General features: G+C 45.5%; 1 protein-coding gene across 1 annotated transcript in view; it reads right to left on the bottom strand.

Annotated features, from left to right (window-relative positions):
- SMIM8 (small integral membrane protein 8) overlaps window positions 1–20,990 on the bottom strand; it is a 130,288-nt gene that overhangs the window by 79,742 nt on the left and 29,556 nt on the right. The gene's annotated exons all lie outside the window — the stretch shown is intronic.

Genomic DNA, 20,990 nt, shown 5'->3' with positions numbered 1-20,990 from the left:
CCACAGGGCCCAAGCATAGGAACTCGTAGACATCTCAGCATGAAGGTAAATAAAGTATACAGGCATATTGACAAGGTCAGTGGTCTGGAGATGGGGGATTGTCACTTTCATCCCCATCCTCGGCAGTCAGAGAATGCAGATAGGATCGAAAGGGGCCCAAATGTTCCTGGGACTACTCATGGCCGGTTGCATAGTGGACCAATGTTCCTCTACATCAGAGAAATGAAATATTTTATTTATATCATAGAATAGGACATAGAGGCCCAAGTGACAGCCAAGTGACTGCCCAAAGCCATTGGTCAAAAGGTGGGGGCCACGGGGTGTAACCAAAACAATATACAGCAAGTTGTGAGCAGCATACAGAGACCAGCCAGCTTCCTGAGGTTGCGGCCAGTGCAGGGGAACTCGTGAAACAAACAGGACATTGGGGTCGGTGTAAAAGTGCAGTCCAGCATCAGAGATACAGCCTCACAGACCCCCTGCCAGAAGGCAAGGATTTTCGGACAGGCCCAGAGCATGTGAATATAACCAGCATTGTCGGTACTGCATCTAGGGCACTGAGAGGGGCGATCTCCTGACATACGGTGCAACCTGGCCGGTGTGTAGTGGTATCTGTGCAATACTTTCAATTGAATCATCATGAATCTGGAATTAAAGGAGACCTCCTGAGTACGGGCGCACATGGATTCCCAGATCTCATCCATTTTGTCTATATCCAAAACTCTGCTCCATGCACCCCGAAGCCTGTCCAGTGGTCGCCCTGCCCTTTTCTGAAGGAGACCGTATAGTCTGGACACCCCACCACTACTCGAGTAACCGTTTTTCATAATCACGGATAATAGTGAATCGTCAGGGAGAATCGAGGCAAATTCCTGCCATTCGCCCTTGAGCACTCGCCGTAGGCCTGCGTATTGCAGCCAACGTGAAGGGCACCCTCTCAAGGATTCCGGTATGTCGTGCTATTCAGTAAAAGATCCCATAGCGAACACATCCCATACAGTACCTAAGCCTACCACCAACCAGTGGCTAACCGTTGAACCATCGACAAGGGGGGGTCCCGGGTAGGCAGTTCCACAGGGGGAAGTCACCATGGAATGGATGGGGGTGTCCACCTGCCTCCAAAGTCTGTGCCATGCCGACATCGTGACCATGGTGGGATCGGCGGGGTCCAATTTCAAACACGAGGAGGGGAGAACCAACGACTGAATATCTAGATTCCCGGCTGCCAGGCGCTCCAGTTTGACATGAGGAGGGGGTCCACCAGTCGCAAACCAGAAAGCAGCAAAGTGGGCTTGGACAGCAATCCAGTAACGTTCAAAATTCGGGGCAGGGAACCCTCCGTGTATAAAAGGGGTAGCCAATATGTCCAACTTCAGGCGGACCGCACCAGAGTGCCACAGGAAGCTATTTATCGCTCGAGTGAGAAGAATTGAATTCCTGGCCATAGAAGGACGTTCTGAAATCTATATAGAAGTTGTGGGAGTTTCACCATTTTAAAGGAGTGCCACTCTCCCAGCAAGTGTGATCGGGAGTTTAGTCCAACTATCAAATTTCCAGGTAAGGGAAATTAAGTAATTTCCATAATTATGGTCATGTAATGAGGTCTGGTGACGCGCGAATACTACCCCAAGTTACTTTATCTCTGACTGAGACCAAGTAAACCCTCAAAGGTCCCAAGGGGCTATGATGGTATCAGTCAACGGGAGCAGTGTGGATTTTGTGCAGTTGACCTTCAACCGGGATAATTCACCAAAGAGGATAAAATAATTTATTATCGGTGCTAGGTTCTTCTTCGGGGAGCGGATATAAAGCAATGCATCATCTGCATAGAGCGAGATGATCTCTGGATCCCCGGTAAGTCTTATGCCTCTATGTGCATGCCGCTGGCAGATCCTGTCCACCAGAGGCTCAATGGTTAACGCAAGAATCAGGGGGGAGAAGGGGCATCTGGTAACCCTGGCTGTCACAAACTGGGTGGAGCACCGATCTTCAGTGCAGATGCTAGCGACAGGGGGAGTATATAATAGTTTTACACAGGACAGGCAACAGGGGCCAAAATTACATTTCTCTAGTACCAACCACTGAAACCTGCAGGAAACCGAATTGAATGTCTTCTGCATTTTCAATGTTGCTGTTACAGCCTGCGTCTCCGGATCTATCCAGGGCAGGATACCAAATAAGCGACGCAGGTTGAGGGCAGTGGAGCGCCCCGGGATAAATCCTGATTGATTGGGGTGAATGATAAACGTCACATATGGTGCTAACCGGAGGGCCAACTCTGTGGCAAATATTTTGACATCAAAATTATAAGGGAAAGGGGCTGGTAGAAGCTGCACTGCATGGCCGGCTTGTCGGATTTCAGCAACACAGAAAAAACAAAAAGAAAAAAATAAATAAATAAATAAACAAATAAATAAATAAATAGCCTCGCAAAGCGAGGAGGGAAGTTTATCGACCTTGCACACCTCCTCCCACATGGGCAACAGCTGGGAAACCAGGCGCCCCTTGTAACACTTATAAAATGTGGTGGTAAATCCGTCAGACCTGGGTGCCCTCCCAGTCGCGAGGGAGTCTATTGCACTCAATATTTCCTCCGTCGTCATTGGGCGATCTAATATCTTCCTGGTTTCAGCAGATAAAACTGAAAGCGAAGGATTCAATATCCAAAGGAGAGGTGTCCCCATTAGCATAGGGCGCTTCATAGAAAGAGTGAAACTCATAATTAATTTCTTGACTTGAAAGTGCAAGTGTACCATCCACTCTCTCAATGGCCACGATATGAGGAGCACCCCCTTCATGCCGGATCAATCTGGCCAATAATCGGCCAGGACGATCTCCCTCACCATATTGCCTGGTGGTCTGGGGGTCATCCAGGGACTTGCTTTCCCGATCTGCAAGGGTTCGAAAAGAATCGAGCACAACCCCTATCTCGGTGAGCGTAACAGCGGTTGGGGATGAGGCGTATTGCGTTTCCAGCCGGGCTAGTAGGAGCTTGCTCTCCTCAATGGATCTACTGATCACTCTAAGTATCCCGGCCTCCTTTGCCAGAGCGATTCCGCAGATGTAGACTTTGAAAGTCTCCCAGAGAGTGGCCTGCTTATCCACCGACCCAGTATTGAACTCAAAAAAGTTGTCTTTACTCGACCCCTTTTCCAATTCAATACCGGGTCTAGTAAGGCATTTGGTTTCATTCTCCATGAGCATGCCGCCGCCCCCCCGATCCCACCCGACCTCAGCGAGACAGTGACCGTGGAGTGATCTGAAAAGGTCCTAGGTAGGATGGACACCCGCACTATACATCTGACGGGTATGTCAGAGACAAACCATCTGCCGATACGAGAATTTGAATCATGTACCAATGAATAAAAGGAGAAGACACAGAATCAGGTTGTATCAGCCTCCATGCTGAAAACACCCTCAGTGAGTCTTGTGCCTCTATGATGGTCTTAGCAGCTCTGGAGAGCTGGTGTGCTCCAGTGCAAGACCTATCTAGATCAGTATCTACTATGGTGTTGAAATCACCACCCCGCAGTATAGGGAGAAGAGGGAACCCAGCCAATAAGGAAGAGAATAGGGAGTACAAATCGGGGTCATCAATGTTTGGACCATAAACATTAAGTAAGACCACCTCCCACCCCAGTAGTGAGCTGAACAATAAGACATATCGTCCATGGGGGGTCTGTATAAGACACCTTGTGAGCAAATTTGAGGGATTTATGAACCAAGATCATTACTCCACAGCTTTGCATGGAGTAGGTGGTGTAATAGCGCTGGGGGCCTCATGACCTGGCAAACCTGTCACAACCTCCAGCCAATGCGTGCGTCTCGTGTAAGAAAATAACCTTAAGCTTATGTCGTTCAACATACAGCTATAACGACAGAAGATGAGTGTCCCCTTCGTCGCTGACAGGGGGGACACAATAGCAATAATCAAACAAAGGTCATGTCAAACGGAACACAATAGAGATCTAAAACATAAGTGTTAACCAGACAAAGATAAAGGAAAAAGGCGCAGAGCGCAACCAAAAAGACGACAATTTTATGTAATTTTGTAAAAACAATGCATAGCAATTTTATTATTAAATTAAATTCAATAAAATGTATGTTCATACTGTATAGACCTATACCAAATATAGGATCACCATTTTGCAAAAGAGATACATTGAAGTAGAAATACATTTATTGCATCAAAAGATTGGGCCCACTAAAGGGACCACACCGCATGCAGGCGTGAGAGGTATCGGAAACCCAGAATGAGTGAAGGGAATCACTCAAGGGGGGAAAGCGGTATCCACACAAGATTGTCTGCGGAATATCTAACAGAACATCTGTAAATTATACAGTCAAAAACATTGGAAATATAAATTTAGATAAAAACGAAATGTGCAAACAATTGAATAGAGGTGCCATTCGTCAACTAGCCTAGTGTGGGACAAATAGAATGTTCTAAAGTCAACCAACCACTTGATGGTGGCTCATTTCAATTATACACAATTTTAAACAAAGATAAGTGGACACACTCAAATCAGGGAGTCCATCCTAAAAAGAAAAGATGAACACAGAATACAATTTTAAAACTAGACCGAAACACTGTGGGGACCTCCCGCTCCACGGCGGGTGAGGGCACACCGTAAGGAGGGTCAGGAGGGGACCATATGGTGCTATAGGAAGTGGCTGTTAGGCAGGAAAATGCTCATCGAGGAACTTGGAAGCCTCTTCCGGGATGGTGAAGAAGACCTTGTCAGCATGTTCGACTCTCAGCTTCGCTGGATAGAACATGATGTATTTAACTCCTAGCTCCTAAATCGTTTCTTGGCGGCCAGAAAAGTCTTGCGCTCCTGTTGAATGGCGACAGAAAAATCCGGATACAGATGGATCCTAGCAGAGCCAAGTAGCAACTCGCCCTTGACCCTGGCCCCACGTAGCAGCACATCTCTATCACAATAGTTTAAGACTCTGGCTATAATGGGCCAGAGTAGAGCTCCCAGTTTGGGTTTTGCCGCCAGGGATCGATGGGTCCGCTCCATCGCGAACTATGGTGAGAGCTTAAGGCCATCTAGTAGAGAAAGAAGAATGCGTTCGACAGTCCTCCATGGGGCCATCAATTTTGTCTTCCGGCACACCAATTATCAGCAAGTTATTGCGCCTCGACCTGGACTCTAAATCTTTGTTCTTTTTGCTAACCGCCTGGACCTGCCTAGACAGCGATGCCACCTGGGATCTGAGTGACGTAATACTATCTTCAGTTGAGCTGCCCTAGACTCCCCCTCAGTGACTCTGGTGTCAGTCTTCTCCATACGGTCTTTGATAGAACTGATTGTGCCACGCATATCGTCCAATTTCGTGTGCAGCGCTGTGAACCCCTCCCGCGTATACTCCATCATCCTCTGGAGCTCTGTGGGTTCGCTCGGTGCCGCGGGGAGTACTTAGGCCTCTAGATTCACCTCGGTAGACTTCAGCATGGACTTGCCGAACATGTTAATGGAACTCTGCTTCCTGCCCGCCCCCTTAGTCATGGCCGCTCAAAGTTGTGTAAGAAGCTGTAGCAGGGTGCTTCGGAGAGAGGTTAGTACCATTGAAGAAGATGAGAGGTGGACAAGACGGACCCTTAGTGTGCAGGGCGGGGTCCACAACCAGTGGTACAGCCCAACCAGATGGGCTCAGGGGTCCAGGCGCACAGGATGAGGAGTAAAGTTAGTGTGCAGGGTGTAGCCGTGAGAAATCTCCTGATAGTGTGGAGCCTTAGGTCCGCTTTTCAAAGGGTCCAAGTATATAGGGGTAGAAATCGGTTGCTGCAACGCCCTGCAGGCCGGGGCAAGAAAGCAATGGATGTCAATGGGTTGTCACGTGGCTGGCGGTGGAAGTAGTGAGGCGGGTAAGGGTCCCTGTACCCGAGAGGCACAAGGAAGTGGTAGCCAATTCCTTCTACACACGTGTTCAGGGAATGCATTGTTCGTTCATGCCCTCACGCAAGGTGTTCACAGGCACGGGGGCCACAGAGAACAGCCGCAGGTGGAGGGCGGCAGGTCGCCACAAAAGCCCAGGTTGAGGCCTCAAGTGGCACAGGTACAGCGCATATGGCAAGAGTGCAGCCCAGAGGTGGTGACCAAATTACAGGTGCAATATGGATGAAGGCAGGAACTTGGAGGTGAGACAGAACCAGCCCCACGGGATGGCAGGAGCCACCAGCGCACATCCCACTGACCGCAAAAAACAGTATAGTGGTGGTTCCACCTTCAGCCACTCCCCGTATACCCTTGATGGAGTGGCTCTCCAGCTGTCCATCGAGCACAGAAGCAGTCTGTGGGTCGGGTCCCCACCAATAAGCAGGCCACTGCCTCAACGATCCAGGGAGCCTCAGCACAGATGGAACGTCAAGTAGGAGCATTGGGGAGAGGAGCAATTGTAGCATGTACAGTGCTGGAGGCGGCAGCCCAAGCTCAGCCAGAGCAGTCAAATTAGGCAGTAGATGACCCAGGAGCACAGACACCTGCAATGGGGCGCCATCCGCCCGTAGAGTCAGGCCGATAGGCGGGGGCCCAGGCGCTGCAACAGATGTAAATTGAGTTGTCCCGCGGGGCGGATCAGGCGGGCGGTTAAAGTTCTAGTGTCAGGCAGGAGTAGCTACAACGCCGGGTCTGAGGGCCCCGTCCGCAACGCCCCGGCGGTCCCTCAAAAGCGGAAGCCCGACTTCAGTTCGGGTCACAATGTCGCCCCCAGGCACCGGGGCTAGGGGCATGCACGGCCCTGGGTGTGTATAGAGAGGCAAGCGGCCGGTGCAACAAGTCGTCCGCTCCGTAATGAAGGTGTGGCCAGGTGGAGCAGACCACAGCTGCCCGGGTCGTTAGTTAGGCAGGGCGGGCAGGGTCCACAAGAAACAGGCCAGTCTGCGGTGGGGAGTCCCTTCAGAATGTAGAAACCGGTGCATAAGTGGCCGGATGCATAGTTTCCATGCAGCGCCTGTTTTAAAGTTGCTCAGCGCACCAAATCGAGAACAATGCGCAGTGTGAAGCCGTCAGGCAACGGAGCCAAAAAACTCACCTAGCCATTTTAGCTTGCACGCAATAGCGCCCCCCTATTTAAACTTTTTGGATGGGTCCCAAGGAATGCACTGGAGAGCAGACAAATCTGGGATATTTACAGGAACAAATGCAATCCCAAGTCCCCAAACCCAACATTCTGTGAAGAACAGCAATGGTGTAAATGTATTGTCTTGGAAAGAAAGACGTTTTCCCAATAGTCTACTGTGATCATCAATTGAACATCTATAATCTGCAGGGAAAACACACCCCATCTAGATTTTTTGCGAAAATAAAATCGGTACGATTTGCTTATGTTTATGATTATACAAAACAGACGTAATTTAATCTTTTCGGTTGAGCAATATAGTTTAGGTTTCAAATTACAATGGTTTAGCCAGCACCGTATTAGGTTTAAGTGATCTTGCCGGGCATAATACACTGGTCTGTATTCACGCAGTGATAGAAAACACCATATAAATACAATTGTGTCCGACATGCGTCTCTAAGGCATACTAGCTGCTAGCAGGTATGGGGCTGTGCTGAAAAGGACAAAGACTGGTTTAAAACCTTATTCACACAGGCGATGGGTCAGCGTTGAATGGGTTCAGATACAAGTATCTGTTTTCAAGAACTTAAACTTAGACTGGCCGGTAGGTCACAGGGAGAATTTAATGATAGAGTTCAGCCAACACATGTTTCGTCCCTCCAGGGACTTTTTCAAGGCTCTGTGATAATTGATTTAATGGTTCCAACACGTGAACACATACATTGATGCACCCGAATAGTATGGCCCAAAGAAAGTGCAAAGTGTCATGTGGAGTGAGTTGAAGCAGGTTTACAAACATCATTGCCACATAAGGAGGGCATTAGTACATTAGTATGCACCGAAGAGTTGCACCAAGGGAGAAGGAAGAAATTGACATGTCACATGAAGAAACCCTGAAAAAGGGCCTTGCAAGTCAGCTCAAAGAGATCCCAGGAGGGTGTGTTTTGAGCAGGGAGGGGCAGGAAGTGGATGTGAATGGTCATAGGGAGGGACAGGGACAGGAAGTGGGTTGGAATGGCCATATGGATTAGCATGGCTATGGCCAGTCAATGGGTGGATAAATAACCAAACAACAGTTACAAGCATATGCCATCTCTCCTTAGCTGTACTCCAATGCATTCATTTCGGCTTGCTTTAAACATGCTACTGATGTAATAACAATGTTGTAACCAGGTCTGCCTTTAGCCAGTTCACTTTAAAGCAGTATGCATGTCCTTCACTGAAGTCCTGTTAAAAGCCAGCATTAGCAAAGTCAAACGTTTCGGCTTGTGTCCGCTTGTGTATAGGCATTTGCCAGGCACTGCTATCATATGCCAAGGTGCATTTTTAAGCTGCTACCGTTAATGGCCTCTTAGTGCCGTTTTGACAATGCCTGGTGGTAAATACTTTCCCGTATCTACACAAAAGCCAAAACTGTTATTATTAATGCTTGTTTTTCTATTATTGAGAGGATGCCTCTTGCGATAAATCACTGTTGGCAATACCACACCCCAGCGTCCCAGAAATCAAAAGAGTTACCTAGCGATCCCCAAACTCTCAAACTACCCAATTACTCCAGTTTCACCAACCTTCATCCACACCGTAGGCAAAACATTCCAGTTAACACCGTCTAATATTTTACGCGTTTATTTTGTCCTTTCTCATAAGAACGCCTTTGATCAGTAAAAACAAAAAGGGCAGTTTTTGGTTTCTGAAAAATCTCACTTGCTGCATTCACCATGGGAGATATATTAAAGATTTATTGTGCCCTGGGCAATCCAGGATAAGGAATTATTTTTAAAAACTACTGGATGGATTTTCACCAAACCACAAAAAGGCACATCTGCATTGATTTGTGATGCACTGGTTTCAAATGTAAAACAAATCCGTCCAATGGGCTGTGCACCAGTTTAATGGATGCACATTCGCCCTACTGGAAAACAAAACCAAAAAGTATAGAGCACCCTGTTGTCAATGCTTTATGACTTTTAACCTGTTATAGCAAACTATCCAAATGTGGGGCGGGGGCGGGGGCCTGGGCCAGAAACGTCTTTCAAAGCCTACAGAATTTTATTTGAGTCAACGGATTGTAGGTTTCACTTGAGCTAGGGGGGGCTGTTGCCCGATAAAATTCTATTATATACATGTATATATTACAGGGTGATGCTACTCACCCATCAATTAAGGTGAAACCGATACATAGGAAATGTGCACACTATTTTCTAATACCTTTTGAGCCGTAGTACGGATCAGCACAAAATTCTCCAAAGAGGCCTGGCCCAGGCCCCCAAAACTGGAAATGTTCATGAAAATATGAATCATGGGGCGAAAATTATAAAAGGGGTGCGATTTTCACTTTTTGCTTTGTTTTTCCAATGGGGGGGTTCCCAAACTGCTGGATGGATTTTCGCCAAATTAGAAATAAGTTGGGTACAGAGCGCTCAAAGAAAATCCTTTGCTGGTGTGGCGTAAATCCATACAATCGTTTTCTATTTTTTATTTAGGAGAGCGGGGTGCCTTGTACTTAAAATGTTAGTTATATGTCGCAGTGCTGCACCCAAGGCACATAAAATATCACAAAATATAAGGGGTGTCAATAGGGTAGTTGTGAGGCTGGGTAGCATGTGGGCAGGGTAAGAGAATAGGATTTGTGAAGGTTTGGGGTTTAGGAATAGTGTAGATTTCTTCCCCCTACCAAGCATTTTTCTATCTGAATCTCTATTTGTTATAAATAGCAAAACAAAGAGCAAAGACTAGTAATACATTAGCCCCACCTACCTCTTCCTTGTCCGTGTACCCCAATAGTAAACTGTTGTACTACTCCCACCTGCCTCTTCCTCAACCCAGTACCCCAATAGTAATCTGTTGCATTACCCCCACGTCACTCTTCCTCGTCCCAGTAACCCATCTGTTGCATTGCACCCACCTCTCCCTTCCTCGTCCCAGAATCCCAATAGTAATTTGTGCATTAACCCCACATCCCTCTTCCCTGTTCCCTAATAATAATCAGGTGCATTACCCCAACATCCCACTTTCTTGTCCCAGTACCCCATTTTCCCCACCTCCCTTAACCTCATCCCAGTACCCCAATAGTAACTGGGTGCATTACACCCACATCACACTTCCTTGTCCCAGGATCCCAATAGCAACCTGAAAAATTGTCTGGTAAAACTACTGTGAAGAAGAAGAATGAGCAAATAATAATGATTGCTCAGTGGTTAGAAACCAGCGATACTATGATGAGGGGAAATTAGCAAGTAATGAAGAGTGCTCAAATAGAAAAGAAAAAGAACAATGGTTCTCCACTGGGGAGTACCCAGCAATGGACCATAACAAGAGAAGAAGGACCACTGTCAAGAGAGAAGCGAAGCGCTGGAGTTTCAAATCAGCTGCATGGGGAAAGCTGACTGAGACCGGGAGATCCTCTAGGGGGAGGAAGCAACTAGCTTACGTGTGTGAGAAACACCAAGGGAGGTGAAGGCAGAGGAGAGCAGTGGAAGGGAAGGGAACCCCAACAAAGAGAAGCAGTTGTGGTGTGACCCGTAAGAGGTTTACTGTGCAGTCTACCAACGATGCCGAGACCGTTGTTACGTTGGCCCTGGGGAGAAGAAACACAGACGTGGAGTACAAGTAGAAGCCGTCCTGATCTAATGGAGCAAGATCCCTATCCTGCAGACAGGCCCAATGACGCCAACCCATGGGAAACAGGTTAACACGGAAGGCTGGAAACCTGGGAGCGAACACAGGAATAACGAGTACCTGCATCATACTCATCCCAGTGACTGATCACATACTAAGAAGAGTGAAATATATCTAGGGACTCACCTTACTCGTCGCAGTAATAAGATAACGAACTAAGTGTATAGGCGCATTATAAATGCCATATCATGTCATATCAAGAGAGTGAAATATACCACAGAATTCATCCCACTCATCCCAGTGGTACGAGAAAGAACAGAGAAAGTGAAATGCATCACAGGACTCATAATACTCATCCCAGTGATAGGAGAAAGAGATAGGGAGAGTGAAATACATTACGGGACTAATCCCACTCGTCCCAGTGCTACGGGAATGAAGTGAGAGAGTGAAACTCATCTAAGGACTCATCCCGATAGTCCCAGTACTACAGGGCAGAGAGTCAGACTTGTTACAAAACCTATCAGACTCATCTCAGTGATACAAGAGAGACTCAATGCAGAGAAATTGAACGAATCAGAATACGGAGAAGATGAACCACATAAAAGGGGGATTCTATTGCCTCAAAGATATTAGAGAATGAGAGACTTTCAGAGACATTTGAGAAAAGTATAAAAAGAGAACTTCAATGGCCAAGAACACCAAGAAGGAGAAGGTTATAAAGACAAGAACACGGCGAACGAAAGACCGCGACAAATCCCCTAAAAGATCTGAATACGCTAATACAGGAGATAGCCATAAACGACCTAGGAATTTTATATTGAGGCTGGGGAAGCCTATCCAGCAGAAGGGAGCAGGGATCGGAATTCTGTGCCGCTGAGCGCCATTTAGTTCCTGGTAAAGTTAAAAGTGCTCCTGGTAATCGCTTTGAAAGTCCAAGGCAGGAGCTGGTGTCAGCTCTGGCAGAATTAGCCTCTTGGGAACATGCATAAATCACCCCTGTCAGCCTCACCCAGTCAGCTAAGACAAAAGTTGCTTTTAAATAAAACCAAGGAGCAAGTGTGCCTCCAGAACCCATTCCTTTAAAGAATCACACACCAAAAAAAGATAAATTATAGAAAATGCTTGTGCACAAGTGACACTTGTCTTTCTAGCATTTAAAACGTGTGTACAATTTCAAACTTTTTTCCTTCAGCTGTGCTTTTGAAAGAAAGTTAAGTCAATTTCACTGCTTTTCTTACAGGAAAGCAGTAACAGTACTAATATTTCTTGTAAAGCATTTCTTTTGGAAGGCCTAATAACATATTTTCTTGCAAAGGCTGTACAAATATTATAAACGGCTACACAAGACCATCCAATTACTTGCTGCAGGAAACCCCACTGGTTTTCTTTGTTAAAGTTTGAGCAGACTATAGCTCTAAATGGAGAATACCGATTTAAAAAAGCAGGTTTAGGTTTTGCTTGCAAATCTCTCACTTACACGTTGACTTTGACGTTATTGTAATGCGCTGTCAGGTACAGCTAATGTGAGTTACAAAATAGTTATAAACTATGCCTGCAAAAACAGCTGGACAGCTGCCTTAATGAGACCTTTCACTGTAACATTATACAAAGGGTACCGATTAAGTCGTCTAACCTTTGTTATTTTGTTAAAAAAAAGCTTTTATTCTGAAAAACATTCCTGCTGCTATAAAACACACTTTGCCAAAAATGTCCTGTTTCCTTCTAATCCCTCCAAAATATGCATCAAGTCCCATACAGGTCTCATACATGTCAACAGAAATCTGAAGTCGGACCAGGATATTAATGTTAGGGGAACACCTTTGCAACAGGTTGTCGCTATAAAATAAATCTCCCATACAAGTATGCTGTATGTGGCTCCTAAGAGAAACCACATAATTCATTGGGTCAGATGCCTTTTCTAAATTACGGTTTACTAATGTTTTGATCTCGTTTGATATTCTTAGTGGATTAATGCACCTGATGCAGAGGTGTTAAATCTGTCAAATCTTTGCATCTCAGGTTGGAACCATAGCAGGTTTAACAACCATTCATCCTCCTGAGGTCCTTAAAATATGGTTGATATGGAATAACCCCTGTGATACTCTGCGGCTTGAGGCATGTAGGTCCTGTAGCAAACAAATATCAGTCTTAACTAAAAGCACAACCAGAATTACTTTTAAAACATTACCCTATTTCTTCACCTAAAAAGTGAAGCCATAGGGTGGGGTAGATTTAGGGTGCAGTAGCAGGAGATAAACGAGGTGGCAGCAGAGAAAGAGGCAGGAGCAGAAAGGAACAGGTCAGTGAGTGGATAACAAAAGCAATAGATGTAGCAACAGAAACAGTGTTCTAGTGACAGTCGTGGGTGTAGCGGCAGACATGAATAATGACCGTGTGATGAAGCAATAGAGAGAGAGACAAATATGGAGGCTGGCAGAAGAGTAAATAAAAAGGAAATAAGTATGAAACTGCATTGCACAAGATCATAATAACAAGATACAGTCGGTAACAGAGTGCAAGACAGAGCATTTTCAGGTGCTTATCAGAGATTGGAAATAAAAGCAAGTTCAACCATTTTTCAGGAATTCCAGAGTGAATAAAAAGTGGCATCCTATATAAAGCTTTTTGTCTGAGAATCCTTTGATCTTCTGCAGAACTTGTTTCCAGCTCATTTTCTATGCATACACTATCCTCAGAAAACCTGAGACTTTAAGGGCTCGTGGGTCAGATGAATAACTCCTGGTCAGAGGGAAATCCTTTACACCCAGGAGCTACTTTCAGCTATTGATTCTTGAATCTAAATCTGGACCCCTAGGGAGTTGCTCTGCTGGTCTTTTGTTCTTTTGTCGTAGTGGTAGGGTCAGTGTAGCTTAGCTTTGGACGAGGACATACGATTTGTTTTGTACTTCACGACAGTTGACGAGCACTCTAGTTAGCTGCGTTTGGTTGGGAAATCCATAGGTTAGGGATAGTGAGGCCTTTTCATATATTGTTTGAATAAACTGTTGGCAAGAATACAAAAAGTACTCTGCCTCCTTCTTCTGACCTACCACAGATGCATAGTTTTCAAAAGGAGCTCCTGCTACCTTGAAACTAATAATCTTTCTCCTTTCCAATCTGGGTTCTGCAGCCATCACTCCATAGAAATGCCCCCAACATTTTGACCTCTGCTTCCCATCTCAAGGTCTCACCAAGCCTCATCCTCCTTAATCTCTAGAATACCTTCGATATAGTTGACTATCCCTCTTTCCTTTTACCTACTCCAACCTTAGAGTGCAGGATTCCATTCTCTCCTAGATTTCTGGCCTACTCCTCCAGTTGTTTCTTCCTCTCCAGGAACACAGAAAACGTAGATCTCACCCCATTTCTATCGAGAACTCCTGGTCTCTGCCATAAACCCATAACTCTTTACCTTCTATAACTCTCCCCCTGGAAATCTCATGTCAACCTTTGGGTTTCATTTGTCACCTCTTTCATTTCTTCAGCAGTTACCTGTTTTCACAAATCTCTGACCGTCTCTTGGCAATTGGTCAGTGCATGGCACTTTGTTGACTCATACTCAACTCCCTAAAAACAGAAGCTATCTACCTTTTTGCCTCCAATGCACCCACATCGTCTCCCTTGCACCACCCTAAAAGTGCACAATCTTGGGGACCTATTTGCTGCCATCTGAAGCCATATAGCTACATTACCTTAATCACTGCTCCATGTCAGAAACCTGAACGTGTCTCACCCGCTAGTCCCCATAGATCTGTCATCCAGGTGGCCAGGACACGGCCATCGCTATTAAATCCAGTTCCTGGGAGTGGACCAGCGGGGCAGGATCAACTGGATGGGGGTCTTCGGGGAGTGGACCCCCTTTATAACACCTTTTCCCCATCCTACCCCATAGGATATTTAGAAGCTCTACCCCCGGCCCTTTCTCAACATGAACACTTTCTTACACTGTGAAAGACAACGGACTAACACCAGAGCTGTTTACCTGATGTGTCCCAACACAAGGGTCAGGCAGAGTCAGGCAATCGACAATAACTAGACACACCTGATGGCCCTTTCCCTTCCCCACAAGAATAAAAGGTGGAGCAAGAGTGCACACTTTGAGCAAGGGCAAACGCACAAAGAAGCAGCTATTCCAGGATGGCAGTTCAAACAGAGAAGAATGGCAGCGAGACCGGAAAGGATAACAAGGAGGGAAGTGCCCTTGCCCTTTTAGACCCAGACACGGGAAGCCTCTGTGAAAAGAATCATAAGACCGGGAGCTACAGCTGACGTGTGGTGTACAGATGCCAACGGTGCACAGGATCCTCCGGCACGGATAACTGAGGCGGGGAGGCGCGCTTGCTGCTGTGGTACCATCCTGGACTCCAGAGACAAGAAACGACAAGGAGGTCAGCACAGCCGGTGAGTCGGAGGGAGAACCAAAAGTAAACCGGACGGTGTTGAGCAAAGGTTACAAACAGCAACTTGTTATGAACAAAGAACTTGTGTGCTTGGGAATTCTTAATGCCCAGAAAATGACCAGCTGCAGAGTGGTCCTGTGCCACGTGGGCGTCCATTTGAAAGACTCTGGCTGGTCTCCTTTTCTTGTGAACATTATAGTAAAAAGAGGCCGTAGAAAAGGCCTAAATAAAGAGTTAAGGTGGTCATACAAAGGTCAAGCCAAAATCCCTTGTACACCCGAAAGTCCTTAACCCATTAGTAAAGTTTTGACATTGTGAAACAAGCGGGTGCACCCGGCTGAGGGAAACGCCATGCAAACGATAAATGTAGAAAGCCTGACTGGTGGCTTAAGAGAAAGCATGACTGGGTCCTATAAAAGCTTAGAGAAGCGAATCCCGCAAGGTATTACGAATATGTGAACTGCGTGAAACCGGCAAAAGTGAACCTGACAGAGAGGACAACGTTGCAAAAGAATCAGAGCCCGGTAGAAGGGGATTCATGGATGAAGGGAAATCAACCAAAGGGAAGATTACTGAAAGCAAACTTTTGTTTGTTGTTTATAGTACATCAGGCCCTCTGAGGCAAGAGACTGTGTAAAAGAGACTTGGCCACAGTAGGCCCTGATATTTTGGAAACGAACTGCAAACTCGTGCTGGAGAAGCCCAGGAGAGTGCGGTGCTCGAGAGTCCCGCCTTATCTCATGCTAAAAATGTAGGGATGGGATACCCAGTTATACCATCCTGACTTATTTTGTGAACACTTCTTCCTTTTCTGATGAACATTATCTCACAATATTTTGTAACTTAGCGGTAAGGATTAGCAATAGTTTTATTTATTTTTTTAGTATAGGCCCTTTTTATTTGACAAGACGCCACTAGGACAGCCTTCTTATTATTTGATCGTCGTAGGTTGTTCCCATCTTAGATTTAGGTTTAGATTAGGTGTTTTTCTCACCCATTTATACAGTTTAATAAACATCCTTGAACTGTGATCACTTGTGTCTGTCTTTACTGTTGCCACCATGTGTTCCTTACATACCACAATGCCTGGTATGATCACTCTGCCAAACCTTTGGAATAGTTGCTCCATCTTTAGGGTGATCTGTCCCCACGGTTTACTACCCTGGTTGCTTGTAGCTCTCTTGCTGTCAAATGCCTGCCTTCACCCTTCCCTGTTATTAGCTCCCTGATCCCTTGTTTCTCTGCTTCCCTCACTGTGTTCTTCCCCCTATGACTGTAAAGCATGTCGTTGCTTCCCAAAGCTAGGTCTACACTCAATAAATACCCCAATAATAATAGCCAATCCACATAAAGCATAGTTCTCACTCTGGTATGCAGCTGCTGAACTACTACCTTCACCATTCTGGACAAAATGCGTATTTTTACCATCTGCATCCTCTACAATCTTCCTCACCTTTCCTCACTCTTCTCCCTACTCTCCACCCCCCACTACCGCCATGCTGGATGGCTCTCAACATATATCTGGTCCCTCTTCAAACCTTTCGACTGATTTTAAATTCCATTCATGGGCATACAGGGATTGAAATTAAGATTTGATAAGCAGGAGCTAAAAGTAGCTCCTGGGTATCCAGTATAAAGCAGTGACCAGGAACTACCTGAAGTAAGGCAGCAATACACTGTTGTAATGTCCTTCTTAAGTTTATTTGTAGAATGATAATAACCCTACGGACACCAAGCCGTCCACTACCAACGGCAGGATAACCACTTTCCAAGCGTTTACCTCAAATCATCACACTCTCCCTGTCCCATTCCACGTTCAATTAGAATGCACACACACTTCTAATCCATCCATTGAGCTACATGCAACACATCCCCCCCAAAACAAAAACCAACACCAAACAAAACAAAACAAAAATACAAAGAAAGGAAAATTCAAACAACATCCTGAGAACTGATTTCAAGCTTCTATACAGTTACAATCACCACAAGAGAACGTGAATGGTTTAGAAAGTGAAAAAAAAAATCTATTTAAAAATTCTATTTCTTGTAGACCATATAATGCTGAAGCTTGCTCGGCACTTTCTACTCCTCATACTCCTCCTCCTCCTCACTTCCCCATCCTCTCTTTCCCAAATCCTAATCCTTCAATTTGCACCATTCTGCACATTATTGTGTTCTCTTCCTTCCCCTCTATCAATGTTCGCCACTCTTTCCTTCCACAACACGTAGTCTCAATGATCCCATAGCATCTCACTCTTCTCAAACACCTCCCTTTTGTACTTCACTACTCTTTGAAGATTCCACACTGCGCCATCTTCCACTTTCACTGCATTTTTTTAAAACACTTTATTTATTCATTCATAGTCACAATTTTCAAATACATTGCCAACAGTATCATTCATGTAATTGCTTCCGTAGAATCTGCTTTTAAACCATCTGTCATTGCGTCACATCGCTACCATGAGTATGAGTTTTATTTAATACAGCCCACACTTTTAACCATAACTCTTTCAACCCTGCCCGCTTTTCCTCCCCCAACCTAACCCCAACACGTATGGCTTAGTCTTATTAGTCCGGGTGTGGATCCATGTTCGTCCTTCTCCACGGGTTTAGTGTCACGCCCTTCTTTTCCCTTTTGTTCAGCAGACATGTTCATTCCTCAATAATATTGGCTTGTGAAAGTGCCCTTCCCTGTCCTTTACATATTCATGAAAGGGGCTCCATACTGACAAGAATTTCAGATACCGCCCCTCTTTCAAGACACTTACTTTCTCCATGGCCAGTACTCCCCAGATTTTAACCCACCACCACGCTATTATAGGACCTTCCTCCGTTTTCTACCCTTGCGCTAAGGTCATTTGCGCTGCCATTAATAGGGGAGTAGTGAGGGTGGCATTGGTGGCGGTTGCTGCATAAACCCCTTCCACTTCTGCACCCAATAATATCACCTTTGGTTCGCAGATGTGACACTGGCATCCCCTTTACATGCCCTAGGACTTCCCTCCAATATATAGTGGTCTTGGGGCACAATTACCACATATGATATAGGTCTCCCTTCCCTCCACATGTCTCCAGCATAGAGGGGGATAGTTTGGATTCATTCTGTGCAGCCTATGGGGAGTAAGGTACTATCTGTAACAGATTTTATATGCTGTTTCCTTAATAGCAGTGCTTCTGGATGTTTTATGCACTCTCCTCCAGATCTGCCCCATTCCTCCTCTGTGAAAGGTGCCCCAAGGTCTTTTTCCCAATTATCCTTGTATGTGAGCTTGTCTCCCATTTGTGCTGTATCCAGCAGCCTACACAACCTTGCGAATGGACTTGTTGTCATACCATCCTGCAGGGTCAGTTCTATTCCGAATGGTGTTCTTGTGCCCGCCTCCCTGAGCTCCTTCCAATTCCTTATCTGTATGTACTTAAATCTTTCCCTCTTCCGAATACCAAATTTCTGTTTACATTCTTCAAAAAGGAGGGGGCAGCCACTCTGGTAGAATTCCCTTAAATGGAGATTCTCTGTCTGCGTCCAGTTGTCTCAAAATTTCTTCTGCCTACCTGGGGTGAAATCTGCATTATGGGCCATTGGGGTATACGGCCCTAATCCCTGCGATATCTTCCGCCTTCTAAGTGCTTGGTCCCATCCCTGTAACAACACTTTGGTAGCTTCTAGCAATTGTCCTTCTGCCCCTCGGACAGCTGCTCTCAGGGCATGTAGCGTTCTCAATGGAATGGATGTGACCCCTTGTTCGATCCCCCACCTGCCTCTTGGTTTGTCTTGCCCAGCCCATTTCAGCATTGGCGCTATTTGTGCTGCTAGGATATATCTTTCAACATCTGGGACTCCCAGTCCACCCAAAAGCGTTGGTCGCGTTAGGACATTCCTTTGTATTCTTGGTCTCTTTCCATGCCACACAAAAGGCAATTATTTCTTTTTGTAGTATTTTGCTCATGCGGAGGGGTATGGCTACCGGCAGCGAGCCCACTATATATAGTAATTGCGGGAGTAGTGTCATTTTTACGGCCGCAATTCGTGCAAACCAAGATAGTTCCTGGGCATCCCCTCTATGCAAATCATCTTTCAGTTGTTTCCACGGCAGGACTATATGTGCCCATACAGCCCTTTGTATTCCCTCTTTAGTTTTATGCCCAGATATACTATACTCTCTTCCTCACATACCTGGGGGGAACCTTTCACCCATCTGGTCCATCTCTTCCCCTCTCCTCGGTTATGTTTAATGCCTTTGATTTGGTGTAGTTCATAGTGAAACCTGAGACCGTGGCAAACTCCTGTAGCTTCCCCATTATTCTATGCAGTGTAACTTTTGTGTTTTTCAGGAATAGCAAAATGTTGTTGGCGTATAGCGCACCCTTATGAGTCTCCTTTCCACAAGTCACACCTGCAATTTCCTGATCTTGTCTGATTGCCTCTGCCAAGGGTTCCATGGCCATGGTAAAAATTAGGGGGGACAAGGGGCATTCCTGGCGTGTGCCTCTCGGTATTCTAATCTGTGCTGCGGTTTGTCCATTGACAAAAAAAATTCGTTGTTGGTATTTGAAATCCACATTTTTCAAGGACCTCCCACAGGTATCCCCAGTCTAAGCTATCAAAAGCGCGCTGTGCGTCCAGCACTGCTATGGAGAACCGCTGCCCCTTCCTAGTCCCCAGGTCTATTATGTAAATGGCCCGTCGCATGTTGTCCTGTGTATGCCTCCCTGTTATAAAACCTGCTTGGTCCTCATGGATTATCCCGGGTAATACCTTCATTGGTCTTGCTGCCAACACTTTAGCATACATTTTAGCATTGTGTTGAGCAGAGAAAGGGGACCATAGCTGGCACAGTCTGTGGGGTCTTACCCAGGTTTGTGTATTAGAAATGTGATGGATTTTCCCCATCTGCTCAGTGATCTTACTTTTTTCCCTTATGTGGTTGAAAAGCCACGTTAATGGGCCTAGTAATTGAGATCGGAACATTTCATAGTAGCCATTACCTAACACAGCCGGGCCCAGTGTTTTGTTACAAGGCCAGGACGTTATCGCATCACTAACTTCTTGTGCCGTTATAGGGCCTTGTACGGTGTTTCTACCCTCCTTAGTTATTTGAGGTAATCATAGTGTTGACATGTAATTTATTTGCTGCTGTGTGTTCAGGCCTTCCTGCTTCAATAAACCTTTGTGAAACCTCTCCATTATTTCCAACTTCTCCTCTTCTGCTACACATAATTCCCCCTGTTCATTTTTAAGCTGGGCAATGTAATTACGGGATCTTTGTTTTCTACGTTTGGCAGCCAGAAATCGATTGGCCTTCCCACCCTGAGTGTAATACGTCAGTTTGACGTTTAATAATGTCTGTGTCGAGCGGTCTGCAGTGTGTGCTTCCAGCTGGGCTCTAAGTTTTCAGAGTGATCTTAGTGACTTTGACTTTTGCGTTTGCCGCGCTTTGTGTTGTGCTTCCATTTCCTTAAGCTCGGCCTCAAGCTTCTTTGTGATAAACCCTCTTTCCCTCATGTATGCTGTAGCCTGTGATATGAATTCTCTCCGGACCACTGCTTTCCCTGCATCGCACACTATCCTCCAATCTGTTTCCCCATTGTCGTTGTCTTTAAAATAATTATTTATTGTATTCTAATATAATAATAACTTTATTGTAATTTAGTCCAAAATGTTAACTTTACACAGACACAAACAGAGCAATAAAGAGAATGTGAGTTGCAAAAAATATCACAGTACATTAGCCAAATATAGTAACCAGTTTAAAAAATAAAGGTAGAATAGAATAGACTAATCATAATAATAAAATAATGTGAATAAAATAACATACATTGTTTAAACATACATTAAAACAAGTTGCTGTAAAATGATTAATCCGGCAGGGGATTCCTCACATGGGACCAAACTCTTTTCTCCAT

Source organism: Ambystoma mexicanum, chromosome 4p (assembly GCF_040938575.1).
Source record: "Ambystoma mexicanum isolate Mex_15411 chromosome 4p, UKY_AmexF1_1, whole genome shotgun sequence".
NCBI classification, from domain to species: Eukaryota; Metazoa; Chordata; class Amphibia; order Caudata; family Ambystomatidae; genus Ambystoma; species Ambystoma mexicanum.
This window is presented reverse-complemented; position numbering and strand designations above follow the sequence as displayed.